Source organism: Mauremys reevesii, linkage group 9, assembly GCF_016161935.1.
Source record: "Mauremys reevesii isolate NIE-2019 linkage group 9, ASM1616193v1, whole genome shotgun sequence".
NCBI lineage: Eukaryota > Metazoa > Chordata > Testudines > Geoemydidae > Mauremys > Mauremys reevesii.
In genome coordinates, this window is record NC_052631.1 from 35,087,109 (window position 1) to 35,109,153 (window position 22,045).

The 22,045-nt window shown below is 41.1% G+C and overlaps 1 long non-coding RNA gene across 1 annotated transcript; it reads left to right on the plus strand.

Annotated features, from left to right (window-relative positions):
- Window positions 1-9,164: 9,164 nt before the first annotated feature.
- Window positions 9,165-16,756, plus strand: LOC120371498. Its single transcript, XR_005584403.1, has 3 exons — window positions 9,165-9,299; window positions 11,104-11,489; window positions 16,454-16,756. It is a non-coding gene; the product is annotated as an uncharacterized LOC120371498 (long non-coding RNA).
- Window positions 16,757-22,045: the final 5,289 nt, after the last annotated feature.

Here is a 22,045-nt window from a genome sequence, read left to right on the forward strand (position 1 = left end):
TGAAAGCAAATAGCCATGTTTTTGTTTTAGATTGATCACTACATGCAAAACAAATATAAAAAGTCAAATTGCAAAGCAATACAGAAAAAGCCTGGCTAGGATACACTGCAGTTAAAAAGTTTATTTAACACATGCATTGCTGAGTATTTTGTTTTCATTTCAGGTGCTGATATTCAGCCATCTGGCTTTCCTTGTGGCATTTTTTTTTTAATAAACGTTCTTCAATTGCACAGGATACAGAAAGAGTGAATCCATTCTTTAATCAAAACCACTGCAGGCTACAAACCGCTGTGCCATTGTTAAACCAAGATGAATCATTTGGCAAATAAAATTTCTGTACCAGAGACTATTTCCCAAAGAATTCTTTGTTATCCCTCTTAAGTCTTCCTTTTGTTCCCACTACTGCTCATCCCAGCCACCAGATGGCTAGAAATTTATAATTAATAGTATTCATTAAAAAAAATACAAGAACTTGAATTTTTGAATAGATGTGTCCATTTCTTTTAGTCTCAATGAAAAGTTAGAATTTTTGACAAAACAGATGGATATTCACCTTCTGACATGCCCAGGGGCAGGGAGTAATTTTGAATTTATTATCAATGGATCACCTTTGAACCTAGAGCATGCAAAATTAAGATTCAACTTGAGTTGTATGAAACAATGAATGATTAAAAAGTTTCCAAGTGATGAAGCATCAGCCTAATTCCCATAATCGCTACTAGCTGAAGACTATGCAGCCCTGAGCACCCACAACTCCCTTGGCCTCCAGCACAGAACAGGATTGCACTCTTACACAGCATTATCAAAAACAGGCTTAACAGTCAAGATTTCCAAAGTGACCAGGGATTTTGGATGCCACCATTTTTATGTGTTCAACCTGGGACATCTTAAAGGGGGTTGATTTTCAAAGGGAGGTGTTCAGCATTTGCTGAAAAATCAGGTTCCTTTTAGGCAACTTCAGTTAGACCCTCCAAAATTGAGAGCCCCAAATTCATTAGTCACTTCTGGAAATCTTGGTCTGAAGAACTGATCCCGCAGTCTATATTTACACAAGTAAGAGCTGCAGGTTTGGCTCCTAAAGACTGATCCTAAGAAATCTCATATAGGAATGTTGTTGTTTTTTGCAGGGGAGATGCAGACAGGAGAAGATGGTTGATTTTGTTTTTTATAGCATTTCTGCTAGCTGAAGTAATGGAACAGATCTACTGTACTACAGATTATTTTTATTGTAGGAGCAACAAGAGGCTGTCAAATTCCCTGAAGACTTTACAATCTAATCTATGGGGACTAAATGTCTTTGTTATGTATTTCAGATATTGTAAGTAATAATTGTATGGGTGCATAGCTATTTAACATGTTCAATAGAAGGAAACATTTCTAGGACTGGGCAGTGGTGACATGCTGGGAAGATGTTTTCATATGGGAATCTTACATGGCCTTATAATGGCAGGTGCTTTCTGAGGTTCTTTAACCATATAGCCAGAATGGTTTGTGCTGGACTAACAACCTAATTCTTGTCAGATTTTAACATCCATTCATTTTTAGTCCTCTTTCCTTGTTTATATAAATTACCGTGGCTTGTTATCTGTCAGGATTTGTATCTGTGAATTTAATGGAAATGCACTTCTCAAAATCACCCACACTGTCAACAGCTCTAATTTGTTTACGTTGAATCAGTCTCTCCACCCCCCATTACCCTTCTGTTTCATACCATTTATATTAGCTTGTCAGCTGGTTGGGGGTGGGGAGAGGGAAAAGGAAGGGCTGCTTATGTGAAATCCTGACTGCTGGAGGATTGGATGGCTCCAGGGACCAGCAATGAGCTTCAGATCCTTTCATGGCTAAGCTATTAGTTCCAATCAAGTCAATAGTGACCAAAAGTTATGACCATTTTATTTATTTTTCAATTGTATCTATTTTACTCGGCTGATTGCGCACAAAGAGCTTTTTATGGTAGTGTGGTGTTCATTATTCATAATGTCCTAGCTGGCTACAGTCGGTCAAGAAAGTCACCTACTGTTGTTCCTGGTCCCCGAAGGAGTGCACAAGGATGTCTGGTGCAAACACAAGTACACAGGTGAAATTTTCTTTTTGTGCAACTTTGTCTATAGGCTCACCTAGCGATACGATATACATTTCTTTATGTATGACAATATTACATAGATTTGTAAAAGAAATTAAAACCATTTGGCATGCAAGCCATTATTATTTACTAGGTATGTTGTGCTAGCAAACCACTGGGACCGGTACTGCACAAAACACAGAACAAAGAGTTTACATTCTGCTTTCCACTTCCCTTCTTCAAGTGCCCTAAAGAACTAACCAAATCAACACTCATCATAATACAGTTTATTGTGGGTGACTGTGGGAATATTGATAGAATATTCTGTCCTTGTTATTTAGGTCCTGATTCAAAGTGCTTTGCTGAACTGGGGCCTTAATCCCTAAAGGACAAATCATTGACTTATAACACAGCCTGAATGGTGGTGCAGTGGTCTGGGTTTCTCTATGAATGGTAGGATTGGGAAATAGGTGGCCAGGCCTGGTGGTTAGCATAGGGCTGGGACCCCCCCACACCAGTCTGGATTCAGAATCAGAAGGCCAGAAACTGAGGCTAAGATACCAGGAATCAGGCTGAGTCAGGAAACCAGGAGGTCAGGACCAGGAGAGAAGAGCAGGTAGCACTGGGTGAACATTCCAAAGCAGGGTGGGACTCAGTGGGACAACTTCCTGTTCCTCCTTCTGGCTTAAGTAGGGGGAATGAGCCAATCAGGATCTCTGGGATTCAACCAAGCAGGGTCCTATCTGAGCTGCACTTCAAGGAGTCTTAGTTCTAGGTGATGCCAATAAGCCTGCTGGTGGAGGATTGGAGCATAATGATCACCCAAGCCCAAAAGCCTGGCAGACCCAGATTTGAGACATGTAGATCATGACAAAGAGGGGTGGGAAAGAAAGGAATCCAATAGTGTCTGTACTTTAGTATCCCACCTAGTCCACAGCACCTACCTGTAGTCTTGAAGCCAGAGGCATACCCATGGGTGGGCCTGGGTGGGACAGGGGCATAGCTATGGGTGAGCCTGGGTGGGCCACGGCCCACCCACTTAGCCTCCAACCCACCCCCATAGCCCCGACTGTGCTCCAGCCCCAGCGCTTGCCCTATTATGCCCACCTGCTGCCCCACACTCCAGCCAGGGAGTGGGGTCCAGAGCTAGCCGCGCTCCTGCTGGGGAGTGGGTTCAGGACGCGGGGGCTTGCCCCACTCCACCCACCCAGCGCTCCTGCTGGGGAGTGGGTTCAGGGTGTGGGGGCTTACCCCACTCTGCCTGGTACTCCAGTCAGAAAGCAAGGCCAGGGGCTCGCCCAGCGCTCCAGCTGGGGAGCAGGTAGGGTGACCAGATAGCAAGCATGAAAAATCGGGACAGGGGGTGGGGGATAATAGGCACCTATATAAGAAAAAGCCCCAAATATCAGGACTGTCCCTAAAAAATTGGGACATCTGATCACCCTCTGAGCAGGGTTGGGGAGTGGGGGCTTGCCTACCCAGCCGAAGTCGGGGCCCACCCAAATGTCCCATCCTGGCTACACCACTGCTTAAAGCTACTATAGTTCCCACAGTCCTGTTCCATGGGCGGCAGTGTCTGTTAATCTCTGTAGCAATGAATCTATCAGCTTTGCCCGCCTTGCTCTGCAGCCATCCTCTGTGCACAAAAGTATACTAGGAGCCCCCATGTGAAAGAGGATGTGTACCTTCTGTGTGGACTGCCCATACAACACTGGTTCCACTGCATCTGGGGACCTGTGGAAGATGAAGCAGGATTTCCACTAATGAAACAGAATTATAATAAAGCATGACATTTTTATCATTATGAAGCCAAGTCAAAAGTCAATAGGGGTTTACTCTTTATCGCCTACAATTTAGAGAATGCGATCATGCCATATGAAATGTGTGCATGGTTTGCTGTTGCAGCTCTGCTGTACATCATGAGATCCATAAACCTGGTAACTAGTCCTAGGGGAATGGTGATTGTAAATTGTTATGTTAAATAAAATCCAATAGCTTGAACAGTTAGCAAGGTGGAGACACCTACTTTTAAAAAATTTAAATAAAATACATCTGTGTTTTTGGTATCTTGTGTCTGGGTTTTCTAAATTTATTCTTCTGCCAGATTATCAAATCTACACCCCTGTCCTACAAACACAGATGGACATCCTTAACTTTAAACCCCTCACGGCACCATGGTTTGAAGGATTGAGGCCACAGCCTGTTACTATATGGTTCCATTTTCCACAAAAGATACATCCCAGAAACTTAAAGGTCTTCCTCCTCCTAATTCTACCTCCCACTGCATTTTAACAACTAATCAGGATTAATGAACTCATTCTTGGTGCATGTTAATTTATTTTCCAACAATTTAACTTTATCTCACCTAGCAATGAACCAGACAGGTCCCATGCACACACAAAATTCTAAGAAATATATACTTAATGTCATTCTCCACCCATTTTTGGCTGCATTGAATTAATCAAACAGCTCTAGTTGTGTGCTACTTTTGTCAGTGCTCTTGGCCTAGATCCAGGCCTGCCAGATCGACAACCATTTGCAGGCTAAACAGATGTTTTTAGCCTTTTGCCAACTGTTCAGTTCTTTTAACACTTAGCACAGTGTATTTTTTATTCCTTTTTGGCTTTTGTTTCTTTTGTATAGTGGCTTTCCCAGTGTTGGCAGGATTTATATTGACTGGCAGCCCTGCACTCAATGATTTAGCTATAGTATTTCTGGATATTATGACAAACCCTTGTGCAGAAAGATGATAAAAATGGTTTACTTCATTTGATCAGGCTGAACTCACCACACTGTCTTATCATTTGTATGAATTAGATTCATACAATAGATACTTTTTTAATTGCTAGAACTTTCCTACTGAAGTCTTAGTTCTTATAACAACTAATCCTAAAACTGCTGATAACAGGTCAATGTGCTTCCATTATATAGACCAATTTTCAGGATTTTTTAAAAATATTTTTTCAAAGCTGCCTATGGAATCTGGGGGGCGGCATCCAGTAGGGTCGCCAACCCTCCAGGATTCGTCTGGAGTCTCCAGCAATTAAAGATTAATCTTTAATTAAAGATTATGTCATGTGATGAAACCTCCAGGAATATGTCCCACCAAAACTGGCAACCCTAGCATCCAGATCACTTGGTTGCCTCTGAAGTTCTTGGTGTTCTAACTGCAAATGCACAATGTCAACAACAGCTGGTAGTTACATTACCTACAATAATGCATTGTACGGTGGTCTCTATGGGCCTCATCCAGACCAGTATCCCTTCCCTGACTCTAGTGCGGCATCAAATAGGCAAGATCAGGCATCTTACACCATGTCTTCAGCACAGCCCTCACAATTCTACCAGAACAGCACATTTGGCAAGACTGTCTATGAGCGCACATGTACACATATCCCTTAATCCCTTCCATTCCTCATTTCTGCCAAAAGATCAATTCCCTTTGATAACAATGAAAGGTGAAGATAATGATAAGCACTTCTAAAAAAAATCAGACCACTCTTATTACAGTGCCTAAGCTTAAATTTAGGAGCCTAACTTTAGGGACCTGTAGAGGGGTAATCACCCCGCTCCTGCCCGGAGGGGTAAAAGCAGCCTTGGAGAGGGCCGAGGTTGAGAGAAAAACCTAGGCTGATTGGGGAAGTAGCCTCAGATGGGGCCACACCCCAATCAAGGGGGCCTATAAAGCCCCTATAAAGGGGCTGCGAGGCTAGAGCTAAGACAGTCTCTCTCTAGCTACTGAGAGGAGGGCCTGGCTGCTGAGCAGGGGACCCAGACTGTACCAGGGCTGGGGAAAGGCCAGAGGAGCTGGGGAGCTCTGGCCTGGAAAACCCCCAGGCTGCAGGCCTTGTTAAAGGCCAAGAAGAGTACTGGGGTTGCAGAGGGGCAGCCCAAGGGTAAGCAGAGGTAGCAGGTCCAAACCCTCCTTGCCAATGATGAGTGGCAATTATACTGCAGTCCGCCCCAGTGAGCAGGGGCTAGACGGTGACTGGCAGTAGCCAAAGATTGACGGTGAGGTGGAGATAGGGGGTTGGGGGTTTCCTGGGGAGGGGAGACCCAGCAAGACTGGGGGGTACTGCAGGGGGCAGAACCCCCAGAGAAGGGGCACCAGGGTCTGGGGAGGGACACTTGGGCCAGCGGCAAGTGAGGCATGGGGCTGCAGAGGGTGCTCCTGAGGGAAAGAACTAATTCCCTGGACAATTAGCAGGAGGCGCCGCGCTAGTGAGTCGTTACCTCGCTATAGGACCCAAGTATGAAGATATGTATCAGAGGGGTAGCCGTGTTAGTCTGGTTCTGTAGAAGCAGCAAAGAATCCTGTGGCACCTTATAGACTAACAGTATGAAGATGTAAGCCAAAACCTTAGGAAAAACAAGGCCGTTATCCACCCCACATCTGCTGCAACCTGCATCCACTATGTAACACATTGATGGTGAAGCTTCTTGGGACTGTGTGTGTGTGTTGATCACCCCACTACTGCTTTGAGTCAGTTTTTCTATAGTTATGTTGGATACTGTGCTGGCTCTCCCCTTTTAATGTTGTGTAAGAAAAGGGAAGTTTTTGTAAAGAGGTCTTTCATACTAATAGGTCACTTTAATATCAAGAGCCAATGATCCATACAATCTTGTAAACAATAATATTGCTTCTGCCACAACAGTTTCACTACTAGTTCACTTCAAGCTTGGTAATGACTTCTGTTCTACTATTACGAAGCACAGATTACTTTCACATCTTCAACAGCACAGCCCTAACCAAACTACAGGGTGGAGATGTTAAAGCATGTCCTGACTTTCTCTTTTTCTATTTGTAAGCTATGTTTCAAGTTAACTATAAACATGAAATATTAAATTTCTTTTTCAAATGGACTACAGTAGAGTTACTCTGGGATAACAGTGGTGCAAATGAGAGCAGACTCTGGCACTGTGTTCCCGAGTTGTTTATATGCCATTAAAATGTAAGGTCAATTAAATTGTCTAGATATGACTCTACATTTGAGACCAAATGTGAGTGGTTTGATTGGTTGCACAGCAGAGAATTACATGGAAGCTCCAGGTATAGGAAAGGCTTTCATTTTTTCCAGTAGGCACGGAATAGAAGTACTACTAAAGGGACATGGGGAATCTATGGTGCAAGATGCTTGGCTCATTCATAGAGCTGGGTAACATTTTTGGTCAACTTTTTTTTCTTTTTTCTGCAAGATGTTTAGATTCAGCAAGACTAAAACATATCATGAATTCATGTTGATTTCATCTAACTTTTCCAGACAAGATGTTTTGATTTTTGTTTGAAATTACTTCATTTCAAAGTTTCCTTTAATTTAATTTTTAAAAAATCAAGTGTTATAAAATGATCAAAATGTTTTTTGAAAAAAAAAATATTTAGTTCAACCCAAAATGCAGTTTTATTCAACTCTTCAAAATTTGCAAATGAATCGAAAAATCTGTTCAGTCAGCTCTACTTGTTCATACCATATAATGGCTTAATATTGTTGCACTCAGGTCCTGAAGAAGGGTTTCTTATTCCTCCCAAAAAATACGTGTCTAGAGTCACACAGTTTGTATATAGTCTGATCTAACCTAACATTAGGAGGTGTTCAGATTTGGGGTTTTGATTCAGCCCTTTAAAGAATTAGACACAGATGCTAAATTCAAATCTGGATCTAAAATTCCCTAGATCCAGGAGTTACAATCTGGGGTTATAATTCAAATCCATGTTCAGAAAAGAAGCTGGGCCTACAGAAACATGCATCTTATATTTAGCCATAGCCAGTAAATTATACATCCTCATAGCATCATTATGGACTTTGAAAGAGCCCCTAACAATTAGCTCAATGATGATATTAGTACAGTACATTAAGTCAAAGAGAACTGTGAAACAGGATGATCTGGTTGCTGATTAGGTAGATGACACAGAGGAAGTACAAACATTTGTTGTGTTTTCAATATGTTATACTTTCCAATGTAAGTGGGCAAGCTTTTGTGTCAAACCTAGACAGACCAGGGTGGTGACTTATAGTTATATTTGCAGTAATGAAAGGCTGTATATTTTTTAAAATTGTCTAGATCATATTTCATTCGTATCACAGCTTTCTTCATGTATGCTGAAAAAAATATTGTCAAAATGGTAACTGGTTGCTCTGTGTATATCTATATCCAGGTCCATGCATAATACACACTTAGCTTCAAACATCCAATACACATTTATCTCTGGGTTAGTGCCATTTTTGGAATATCGAATTTCAGAGCCCCTTTCTAACGTTCTAGTGTCTGAAATGGGACAGAACAGGCACTTAAATTGCATTTATAAAGAGACTTACTTAAAATGCTATAAAGGATTCTGGGTCAGGTATTGAGAGAGTTTCTGCTTAGCTTAGCACTCACCTGAGACACTTAAAACCTAAATTTTTAGTCCCAGCCAAACCTCCCTCTCATATGTATTAAATGTATGCCTCATCATCCCAGAGGCAATTGCTTGTCAGTGCGGGGTCTTTGCTGGCTTTGTATAAACCCCACACTGACAGGGACCAGGCTAAGGTAGCCCTGTCCTGGCCTGACAGTCATACATGGTAGGGAGGAGAGCTTTAAAAGGAGAATGTTGCAGTCTGCAAGGATGAAGCTCTGAGAAGGGAATGGTTCCTGAAAGAAGCAGGAGGAACTCCCCAGGCCAGAGAATTCTCAGTTCTGTGAGGAGTCCAGCAAACCCGAGGGGTAAGTCTGGTAGGGAGAGACTGGCTTGGCTAGCTGGCTGTAAGGACTCCACTAATGCTGATCCCAGGCACCTCTGAAGTAAGGGTGTTCACCTGGGGAGGGGCATGTTTTGTGTTGAGTTTGAACTCCCACCTGAAAACAGGCCTGCAAGGTTGGGGCCCACTGCAAAGATCAAGGGCAGTTATATTTAAAATGCTGCAGTGGTGTTGCTATAGCACGTAAGTGAAGACACTCTGATGGGAGAGCTTCTCCCATTGGCATAGCTGTCTATGTAGGGGGTTGGGTTGTTATGATTAAGTTGCTCAGGAGTGTGGGTTTTTCACACTCTGTGTGACAGTTATACTGATATAGGTCTGTATTGTAGACCTGGCTGAAGAGGCTGGGGCCTGAACTGGGGTGACCTGCTGGTGCTATCTGGGTGTGGCAAGGGGCCTAAGCCAGCTAGGGAGACACCTCAGAGAGCCTCTTTTTATGCCCACATTGAAAGCACTGCATTTGATAATGATCGTAAGGACTGATTAAATTGCCTGAGGTAAGACTGCTTGGTTCTAACAGCTCAGCTAGTCAGAGTGGCTCCATGTGGCAGCAGCAGTGAAGCAGGCAAATTTGCTGCTGTTCTTCTATTCTGAAGACTTATGTAGAAATCTTCTTTAGATCCAATTTTGATTCTTGAGATTAATGTGCTTTTGAGTTTCTAGCTCTTCAATAATGTAGCTGTAGAAATACACTTACAGTAACAATATCTAGATATTTTCCCATCTTGCAATATTTAAATATTCCTTAAGTAAGGCATTTGTATTACTGCAAAATGACTGACCTAGAGGTCAACCTAGAGTTTGCTCTAAACTTTCTAGATGAAAGGTAATTAACACGAATTTCTTCTTGGCAGCTTTTTCAAATGCATTTGATTTTAAGTCTTTTTTTTCAAAATGCCTCTTTTGTGCATTATCCTCCAATCTGACTGCCTTAGCTGGTCAGAACAGAAAAGTGCTATCTGATTATCTCACCACAAATTGTTTTTTAAAGCTGATAAATGGACAACCATAGATACTGGTTGCCTACTATTTCATAACCCACTCTCATTACTATAATATCAGTATTACCATGCTGGACAGCTATGATGAAGCAAAGCATTGTTATTTAAAGCGAACAATTGCAGAATGCAGAATTGTTTGGAGTTTTGGAATAGTGTCATTTTGAGTATTATTGTCTATTAGTAACAATGACAGTGCAATTCAAGTGGTTAATGAAGAAATGAACATAAGCCTGACTCTGAATTCTAGCCTTTGGGCCACTTTCATTTAAAAAAAAAAAACCCAACCTACACATGCTGTATGCAGGATACTTGAGTGCTTTACTTCAGAAACAGTGCAGATCTACACATGACATTCCTAATAGATATTTAAAAACAAACAAACAGAAAGATTGTGACAGGAATGTTTCTCACAGACTTATTGGTTGCATAACTCAGAAACAGCTTTGTCTGATATTCGTATCTCTTTAAAATACACTACAAGAAAACATTCACCATGTAGAGGACTATTCATGCTATACCAATTTCACTCTAATGCATCCATACTCATCTGCTCCTTCATATTAAAAAAAAAAAAAAAAGCATCAAGTATACAACCCTCTCCCGCCCCTTCTTCCTCCCTCCCCTGTATCGGCTGTAGGAGACAGGGCAAGAGAGACTTTACTTTGCTCTCTGCACTGGTTGTGATCAGTTTTGACACAGGTGTCATTTATGTCTCTGGAGGGAAGATGCCAAGTGCACAGCTCTTACAAAACTCTATTCATGTTAGTTCACGGACCCTCTGAGGATACTACATCCCATTTGTTGCCATAACAGGGAAAAGTTCTGCTGTAATGGTTGGTCACAAGTAGGTTGGGGGTACAATGGAAGAAATGAAAATCCAGGAAAGAGAGGTTGCAGACAAGGGCTGGGTGAAGTAAGCAAGAGATAATATTTGGTTTCTTAGGAACTGGACAGATCAATGCTTAGCTAAAAGGAAAAGGGATTAAAAAAAATGCCATGGTAACTTTGTCAGATGCCAACTCATCTCTCATAGCTAATCCCTTTGCCCCTTCTTCCAGAGGCAACTCCAAGCTTCCCATGCTACCCTTTACACCTGGACCATGCTCCTATATCCTGTATTGGTCTTTGTGTGAAGCAGGAGAAGCACATTTTAATAATGAATTTGAAAATAAAAAAAAATTGACAGCATACGTGTTATGTGACAATATAAAGGATCACAGAGTCTCTTTCTAATGTTCTACCTTCATTAGAATAATGGAACAGTTGTCTGCAAAGTCCATCCCTCTCTTTTTCATTACAGAATTTTTGCTTAGGAGCTTCCCCAACCCTATTCTGCCTGGCTTCCTGCTTCAGATTTAAAGCAGGAACAGCAATATTCTCAGAAGAACCAACAAAATGCAAATAGAACACTGAAAACACCACATGATCTCACACTAAGGCAACCTATCATGCGCTTGGCTTAACACGCACCCCCGCTTCGAGGTGAGTCGGGGCCTTGGACTCATCCAGACTCCAATCATCAGCATCCAGTGGTCAAAAGACACAAGTCCAGATGTGGGAGATTTAGCTCTCTGTCTGAGTCCCACAGCGGTCTACCCGTTCTAGGGTTATTGTAATTGAAAATATGAACAACCACCAGCAGCCCATTGTGGACCTTCCAGGGACCCTCTGCAGGCCCCATCACAGGTAAGCACCTACTGGAGAGTTACTGGTAACTCTGCCCCCCTTTTCTCTCAAGGTATTCAGACAGGCAATGGCCACAGCCCCTATTGCCAGCTTCTGGACTAGAGAGTGGCTGATGCTTGGAGGTCTTTCCTCCTCACAAGGCTGCTGCCAACGGAGCCAGGCTTTTTTTATTTTTTTTAAAAAGGCCCTTCTTCCAGTCCTCACATCATTTGTAGGTGTGGCAGGACGGGGTGCTGGAGCACATAGCAACTCCTTACCTGGTTTCTACACCCCATTACAACCCTTCTCCCCTCATTCTCTCTCCTTTTTCCCTTTGCTTATTTTTATATTATGCCTAATTTTAATTGTTCTCTCCTAGGGTAAGGATCTGTCCTTTCATGTGTGTGTAAAAGACCAGGCACATCTATGCCACTGTATGAATTACAAATCACCTATATTAAATTTGTGAAAAACAGACAGTGGGGAGTAGGGGGAAGAGAGTGTATTGAAAACATTCTACACACAGTAGGGGTCTGCTCCCTAGGATGTTTCTCTCCCCTGCCCCAAGGAAGTTCTGCATACAGAGGATTGGGCCCCCATATTATTTTCTGCATAGTGAATGTGGTGGTTTTCCCCGTGCTCATATGTGAATGTAATGCATAAATGCTTGCTCACCACCATATCACCCACCAGATGGCTCATTTCTGCTGTCCTTTGCCTTTCTTGCATTAGATGTATAATTTCTTCACTAAACATGTGATCTGACGATCTACAGAAAAGTAATAAACTATGTTGCCCATGTCAAGATTCTCCTCTCCTCTCTCCCCACCCTCATAAACTTAACTAGAGGTTTCAATCAGAAATCCTGACCTTATTTGATTTAAAAAAAAAAAACTATGTAAGACAATAGCAAGATGTTCAGATTTACTGGAGGACAACTGTAGCGTAGGAAACTTGTAATAACTAAAACAATAAGTATCTTCCCTAAGGCCCTATCATGGAGTTCATTCACTGTTAAATAGCCTTCTACTGTGCTATGGGGATTATCTCCTTCCAGCTCTGATACCCCAGCTGCTGCTGATTCTCACACCCCACAGCCTCTCTATGCAGGGTGCTCTCTCTTCCTAGATTTGCCTTCTAGACAGGTCACTATAGTCAAGGGTCAGGGTAGTCAAGTCCTATTGGACAGATGTCCCAGACAGACTTCTACTCCACTGCCCAGTCTGTGCCACTTCCTCAGTGGCTAGTAGGGGAACCTAGGCTATTCCACTCCTTCAGGTTCCAGTCCAGGGACCCTTTGTCTAGCAACTGTGGTTGATTTCTCCCAGCCCCTGTGGCAATTTCACAGGATTCCTTCCTATATCTTCTAGTCCCACCCTATATCTTCTAGTCTCTGGATATACCAGCCCAAACTCCCTCCTTCCAGGGAGTGACTGCAGACTAGCTAAATCTATAGCCCCAAACACAGCTCTTTTCTCTCAAGAAATTACTGCAGACTATTTCCCTTGTGCTACCAACTTTCTGGCTTTATACCAGCACTGCCTATTCCTTCTCAGCTGGGCTGCACCTTCAACCAGCCTTTCAAGCACTTGCTGAGCCAAGTTGCAACCTATAAGGTTAATTAAACTAATTTAACCTGCTCTTTCTTGGGTGGGGGTGAACATTCCATCACAGGCCCCAATGGGACTTAAGCATGGGACTGGAGCCATTCATGTTTAAGTACCTTGCTAAATCAGGGCATAGGAGACTGCTCCTTTAGGAGGTAGAGAGCAATTTTTATAACCAAGCACAGTTAGATAGGCCTTCTAATCTTCCTGTTATATTTGTGTAATGAGGAACACACATAATCACAATTTAGTTAGCAGCAATAATGAACTCTTATTATTTGGGGGGGGGAAATATGGATGACTGTCCACCTGCATGGAAGAGGAGCCCCAAGAAGTAATGCCTAGTCAATTTTTTTTCTTCCCCCAGACAACAACTTGTGGGTACTAACAGCAGTCCCCCGGTGAGCATTTACTATTTAAAAACTACAGCGCTCCCTATGCATCTGTAACACTCCCAAAGCTCAGAGGTGTGTAGATCCTGGGATCCAGTTCAAGGCCATTATTCAGATAGCCTCATACCACAAATTTTGGATTTCTGATCTCAAGAGATTCAGATCCTGAGTTCCAATTCAAACTCATCTGGAATCACAATGGGCCAAATTCTTCCCACAAGACAAATTCACTTTGAAGTCAATAGAATCTTAATTCACTGACAAACTGAATTCAAAGGAGGCAGGGATTTGGCCTATTACACTTACACTGTATTTTTTAAAACGTTTGCTAATTTTACTTATTATTGACTATTCCTCTCCACCCATGTGCACCTTGGGATGGATACATTGTGTTTGCAAATGCCTGACAAATGAATTGCAGGGACACAAGACAAGGAGGGAGCAGCGGGGACTATATTGTCACACAGTGCAACCTTACTGTCACCAAAGGAAGACAATAGGGGCAGTGATGTGGTAGCAATAATAAACCAGACAGTCCATGTCTGGTGTAGCCTCCAAGGTGCCACACAGATAGCTCAGACACACAATGCGATAAAATCACTACAACAGCACAGATACCCTTTCAACTTTAAAAAAAGGGCTTGTCTACACAGTGGGGCCATGCACACTATGGGGGTGGGATTTCTAAAGCTCACAAGTGTGTTGCACATTAGTTGGCCCCTGTAGACCTGCTAGTCTGCACTATGTTAATGCACACTAGGGAACCTTTAATATGTACTAGCATGGTCTACACAGACCAATTCATGCGAGTGCACTTTACGAATCACAACCCCACAGTGTGCAGCTAAGTCCTAAAACTGTAACAATTTTATAATGAAGAGACCTGGAACAAGAGAGTGTCTAATACAGGGGAAAGAGAGGCTTTTCTTAACATTAATTAAAGTTCCAGGTTTGCATTGCAGTTTCTCATTGCTGTCCCATCTCCCACACATTATGGCCCCTGTTCTTACTCTAATCCAGGCCTGCTTTTATTTGTTCTTCAGTCACACAACTGATTCTGGGAGACAGCTGGTAAGAGAGGGTGATACACCACACTCACCATATGATGGTGGTGAAACCAAGGCGGTATATTTATTTTTGGATGCTGATCAGCTGAAATTTTCCTTTTATGAGAACCCATTTAACAATCTATTCTAGGACAAAGAACTTATGAACACAAATTGCACTGATAACTACCATAAAGTGGAGGCTATAGCCAGAAAGTTACATTTTTATAGAATGTTTGCAGTGCTGATGCCAGGTTATGAGAGAGACAAGGTAGGTGTGGTAATAACTTTTATTGGAAGGGACAAGTTTTTGAGCTTCACAGAGCTCTTCGTCAAGCGTGCCCTTCAAACAACCAAAATTGGTCCAGTAAAAGTATTACTTTGTCTACCTTGTTTCTCTCACTTTTATAGAAAACATTTTTCTCTCTGACTCATTCCGCTTATGTGGTTATCAATTGTACTTCAACTAGAGAAGATATCCCAATTTATCTAGGCAACACAGTCAGGCTTCATACTGTGAATTTGTTGTGTTTGTTTTTTTAATTGCAAACCCATCATGTATCCCTTTCTCCGACAAAAAAATATTATTTTACCAAATAAAACAAATATGTCAACTGGAATAGAATAAATAAAAGGTGCATTTAATTTATTTACACCAGGGGTTCTCAGACTTTTGTACTGGTGACCCCTTTCACACAGCAAGCCTCTGAGTGCGACACCCTTATACATTAAAAACACTTTTTTATATATTGAACATCATTATAAATGCTGGAGGCAAAGCGGGGTTTGGAGTGGAGGCTGACAGCTCATGATCCCCCATGTAATAACCTCACGACCCCCTGATTTACACAATGTGGCTACTTAGGATCAGAGCTCCTTGGACAGCCTCAGAAAGGCCTACTAAGAAAGAGTTCCATAAGAGGGCAACTCTGCACAGGAGAGACTTAGACACCCATCCCATCAACACTTACTCACATGCTTAATTTCACAGCTGAGTAGGCCCAGGGAAGTTTCTTTTTTCATTCTTTGGACCCCTTTATAAGACCCCTTTAGTTATGGGCTACCTCCCAACACACTCCGTCTGTGCTATGGCCTGCTTTGCACCGCAGTTTTAGAAACACTGTCCTGTGAACTTAAACTTTGTAATAAAGATGTAGCAGGCAGGGGAGCTGAAAGAGTGAAAGACTGAACTTTACTTCCTGGGTTTAATCACCAGACCAGAATCAGGGTAAAAAAGGTTAACTAGAGCTGGGTGGAAATTTGTGACTTTCCATTTTAAAAAAATGAAGACCACAAGTTTTCAGTCAAAAAGTTTTCTACAAAACATTTTCTATGGAAAGCAGACACTTTTTGTGGACGTTTTCCATCAAAAAGCTATTTCAGTGGAAAATTTTCAATCAACCCTGTCAGATGATAGAGGTCACTCGTACCCACTGAATTCCAGTAGTTGCTGTTAGACATTTATATAGTATTCCACATCCAAAGGAATCCCAAAGTGCAACACAAACTTTAGTAGCAACAATTGTATATAGGACTTGGTTTTTCCACTATCTAACTATGTGGGGCTCTGCAACAACTATTTCACAATACAAAGCAAGGTCATGGTTTGGGCAGTGAAGAAAACTGCCCTAAATCCATCTGAAACTGTAGCAGAATGTGTAGTTAGGCAGAATGCAGTTATACAAATTGATATATGGCCAAATCATTAGAAGTAGTACTCACTCTTCCTTCTGAATATTGCCATGAAATATTTCAGGCCAGATTTTCAGAACTGTGTACATACAGCTGTGTGCACGTTTACCATGATTGCATATCCTTTTCTGGCAATGCCTGCACAAAGGAGCAGTTATTAGCAACTAGTTACTAAACTATTAATATCTCAATTTTACGTCTAAACAATCATGGTAATTGTGTGTCCAAATATCCATGTGTTTTTGCAGGCACAGAGGTGAAAAATCTACCTTTTATTGGACGCAAGTGGTCAGGAGTCAGAACCAAACTTTTACGTCTCCACTGAAAGTTGGCAACTCCAGCAGCACATTCTCCCTAAACACTATAGCCAGGCACCAGTTCAATTCTGCCTCCGAGAAGAGAGTGCCCTCAGCTGAATTACAAGCAGCATTTACTATAGTGTGCAGGATTTCCCTAGCTGTTGCTCATCCAAGCTCTGGCACAGCTTCCCCTACTTAATTTATGAAAGCTGATGAGATCACAGCTTGAGATTGTATGGCTACAGGCTATAATCCAAGAAGCTCCTGCCTTTGTATTTACTATCAGTGTTCTTTTGGTCTAAGGAGGAAGAAAATAAACAGGTGGTGAATGTCCCAGCAGCGAGTCTAAGGAACAATTCACTTGTGACAACTCTTCACTTACTCCTGGAAATGGAGTTGTTTTATGAGTGTTCTATTTCTCTAAGGAGCTTTTCTGCTTCATTTCTTGGACCATTTTAGGGTGTTCAGTGAAGAATGGATAATATCTAGAACTGAATTTTGAAAAGTTTTCCTCTTTCCTGTCGTTTCAGTTACAGTAACAGCTCTTTGAAGCATTTTGTTTACTATTTTGTGGTGGGATAACAGTTTTCTCTAGACTCCTTTTGTTGAGAACATTACTTGCCTCTGGCTTCCCCACAGAGGCTAAGGTAGAGAAAATTAGCCTTGCTTTCTACGTCAGAGGCAATGGTACTTGACTGCAAGCTGCTGTGGGGTAGACTGCAGGGTCAATATTTCAATGTGTTTAAACATGCAGAAGCTGCAATTGAAAAGTTTGGTAATTATGAAAGGGAGCATGTTTGTTAGTTTGTTCTGTCCCAAAGGAATTCCTTGGTGAAATGGAAAGTGTGGAGCTGTAGTTTCAGTAACAATGTTTGGAATAGATTTTGGTTATTTTTTAAAAGCTAATTTTAGTCCCACAACAGTAACTAAAGTGACTGGGTATAAATGACAGATACAGTATAGCGAGAACTCCAAAGAAATAATATTCTTGATATGCTAAAAGGAATCTTCCCTGAGACATTAGAGTGATGATACTTTGGGCTGTAGCAGATTAAGTCAGAGAAATCTACTTCATTCCCTCCCACCCCCTGCTTCCCCTCCCATGATGCTTCTTTCATGGTCTTAACTTCCTCGCTGTTAAACAGTGGGTGCTGCTGAATGGAGACTGAGGAATGTAAATATGATATTAATTACCTGAGGATGAAATGCATGGATTACTTCTCAAAGCATATATACATACGATATTACATTGTCTAAATATACTGCTAAGATCCACTATATTCAAATAGCTAGTAAAACAACCCTCTCTCAGAAATCCATGCGTACAACACACTTAGCAGATAAACTAGATGAATCCCATTAGCATTCCCAATTGTTACTCATTCCTACAGAAATGCCTCTTAATGGAAGGCATGAGCATAAAGAACACAATCATATCAAGTACAGAGGAAAACGCAATTACAGAAATTATATTAGCCTTAGAGTGCACTCTCTTGTACCATAACCCTTCCTTTTGCAATAAAGTGATCATGGATGCCCTAATCTGCAAGAGAACACAGTAAAGGTCCAGTTCAGTGCTCCTTGTGTAAGACAATTGCTCAAGGACTTCAGTGGAAGATTTTATTATGCAAAGACTTCTGGGGTGAGGGATCTCACCCTACACGAGATGCAGTGTTTTATCACGGGAACCTCTAGAGAATGTTTTTATATAATGTTTTGTTTCAACCCCTTCTGCTGCTTAAAAATTGGTTTTATCAGTCATATAGAGAGAGATATACACCTATCTCATAGAACTGGAAGGGACCCTGAAAGGTCATTGAGTCCAGCCCCTGCCTTCACTAGCAGGACCAAGTACTGATTTTGCCTCAGATTCCCTAAGTGGCCCCCTCAAGAACTGAACTCACAACCCTGGGTTGAGCAGGCCAATGCTCAAACCACTGAGCTTTGTGTCTTGTGTCAGCATGCCTTATAACTGTTTATTTTATTTAAGTGAATGTAGTGCTTGTGAAAGGTAACAGATTGATAGCACTGGAAACCAAGCATAGGATTTTCAAAGCTACCTGGAGGATTTGGTTCCATTCATTTTAAGGGGAAATGGGCACCCATATCCATTAGGCAGCCTCAGTCTAAAGTTCTCTGACCATGGAACAGACACACTATAGAAAGCAACAAAGCAAGCTCCCCACACTCTCCAGCTAATGTGCTTCACCCTACAAGGACCAACTTTGTGCCAGTTCAGTCCTTAACCTGTCTGCTGAGACTATCCACAGTGTGGCCTAGAAGATGGAGCCCTGGACTGGAACTCTATTCTTGGCTCTTCTACTATCGTGCTGGATGATGTTGGGCATGTCCTTTCATCTCTTTGTGCCTCAATTTCCCCCTCTGTAAAATGGGAATAACAATACTTATCTTCTTTCTAAAGCACTTTGAGCTCTACTTATGAAAAGGGCTATGAAGCAACTAGGTATTAAGTGCCAACTAGATTCAGTGGTATTTGTGACATATACCCAGAGTGAACTTGCACTACCAGCTTGTTTTGCAAACAGCAGGCCACCAGTCAGCTTTAGAAACCAAAAGATCTTACTACTGGTTTTGTGTTCTTTTAGAGTTTCACAACATACAAAGGCAACTATATAATATTATACATTTTATTTGTTTAAGCCAAGGTATTTTTTCTCCACCTCACTGATGGTGTATTAGTAGGAATAGATGTTTATTATTATTGCTATTGCATCTTGGTATATCACTAGGGAAAATATTATCTAGTGCTTAGAATAGGCTACCGGGAGTATAAGAAATTGTTGGATTCTTTCCCAAGCACTTCCAGATCTCCTTTTTAACTTCAGACACTACACACACAAAAAATATCAGCCAAACAAATACCCAGTCCTTGGAGTATTTTACCTTAACTACATACTCACAATACAATGTTGCTAAAATAAACGCAGATTTAAATCTAATCTGGAAATTACCAAGGCTCATATATTAATGAAGATGATTTTAAAATGATTTTTTTAATTTTATGCATGTAGTTTGAGTATGTCATGCTCTTTTTATTTCACTCAAAATTATAAGCACAGAATCAGAGACTTTAAAGATAGAGAAGACCTTTTTGAATATCCCTTTGCCAGTATATGATTATTCCCTACAGTTTTGTTTGGTTTGGTTTTGTAAGAGTTAAGTGATTGTGTTTCTACCACTTCCCTAGAGGCTGTATTCTACAACCTAATAAATATTACTCTCAAGATTTTTCCTGATATTGAGAATATATTGTTTCCTTTCCTCCCATTAGACCTAGATTTACCCATGTGTATTACCATAAAAATTCCTTGTTCTCAGTGGTGTTTAATCCCTTTAAATATGTCATATCTGTAGGTTATTGTGTTGCTCTTTTGCCTTCAATTAGCTAAACTATATGCATTTAACTCATAATCTTTCTTTATATGTGATACAGGAATGATATGCAACACACAGGAGGCACACCTACTTTAGCTGACTACTTTCTCACTAACAACACTCTTCTAGTTCAGGTTTACCTTTTTATAGGGTTCATCTCCCCCCGACTTCACCTCCCAGATGCCATTGCAGGGACTGGTCCTTTACATTCAGGAGAGCTGAGCAGCTGTGGCCCTGAAGCAGCTATTTTGTAACTGGTTAGTGTTTGCCACAGTTCCCTTTCTTTCAGCTGGTGAGTACTAATTTCTGGTATATTTTCCCTTTCTTATTCCCAAAGAGAGAGCACATTTTGACATTACACAGCAGTTCCTCCAGTCCCTGATTCATTTCTGTTGCTCTTCTCTGCCTCCAATTTCTCAATATTATGCAGGTAAAATGAATATATAAATTAATACAATATTCTAGGCACAGTCATTTCTGAGCTATATAGAATGGGACGTTGTCTGCCTTGTGAGGTGAGCCCTGTCTGTATGTGACCCAAAATTATATTGACTTTCGCTTGCATTTGCCTCTATATCACATTTCATGCTCCTGTCTGATTTACTGCCTATTCTTACACTTTAGATCTCTTTCTATATTACTACTTCCCAAGCTTCTAATGCCAATTAAGTATGTGTTTTGGATCATTTTCCTCTCAATATACTGACTGGCAGTTTTTGAAAGTGAATCAAATGTTATTTCTACTCAGACTTTTGATACCTCTAAGTCCCTTTGTAATATTTTTTCTGCCCGACTGACCTTTGCAATGCCACCCCATACAACTCTTTTCCTCTTTGCTACACTGCATGGTATATTTGGGCTAGGCTTCACTTTATAAGTACTGCTTTTAGTTATGTTTTAACCTACCTCTGTGATGGCTGATCAATGAACACTAAACATTTAATGATCAGTATTGTTAACTGGCATTCTCCTTAGAGTGGATGAAGGAAAACACTAGCTACTATTCTAATCCATAGATTGAAATAGCTGCATGAAACAAGCTATATTGCAATCCTGCCGCCTAAGGCCGCTTGGTGGGGGAGGGGCATTTTGTTCCCCAAACTTATCCTTAGTTTACTGTATAATGTTTGTTTACCTGAGCTGTGTTCAGAGAGGGTGGATTCTCTCTGAGTGGATAACAACTACTGTATTCTTAAAAATACAAAGTTTTCATTGCGCTCTCCTTAACTGTGGGATTTGATTTCTTTGATGTTTCTGTTCAGTAAGATGGTACCTTTAGATAACCAGTAGCACTTTACCTGTCAAATAAATAGTTAACCCTGAAAAAGATTTATGCTTAATAACTCCACTGCAGCCTTATGCAGTCACAGTCCTTTCTAAAGCACTGTTTGCTGGTCTGGTTAGGATTTTAGAGGAGCTTTTGAAGATCCTGATTTAAGAAAAGCATCCTAGGTTACAGAAGCTGAAGGAGTTGTATATTATATAGGATTTTTGAGTTCAGTTATTTCCACTACTCTGGTCTTTCCAGTAACTGGAGCAGAATGAATCATACTTTACCTTAATGCATCTGAGGGAATACTTTTCATTTACCTTTAGTCTATCAAGAGGGAGCTATGAAAAATTGAAAGCCCATAGCATTTTCCAGGAGATAAAGCTTCCAATATTATTTAAAAATAATTCCTGTGGATTTCAGCTGTTAACTAGTCAAAAATATTCTTGGATGTATGCAGAATGTTTATCGTGTGGTAACTTATTTCTGATAAAGAAACAGACATTCCTTGTGTGTTTGTTTGGTTTTTTTAAGATTCTTAAGCAGTGTGTACTCAAAAGACCTCATCATCACAAAGTCTGTTTCTATGCAACTGTGAATGAAATGTCACAGCCTCTCACGCTATACATGCAGCAAAATGTAAACAATGGAACTCTTACCCCCTCCCCCCAGTGAGTGGTAACACATAAATTTTTTTCAACAAAGCAGTTTCAGTTTGAGGTTTTTCCTGCTGATAGTAAAAACAGACTATCTCCAATATACATTTCTGATCACCTATTTCTCTCGCATTCTTATTTTTTTTAAGGCACTTAAAATGAAGGCAGGCAATGAAGTGTTCTCATTCACGGATTCTGGGAACCTCCCAATTATTTTGG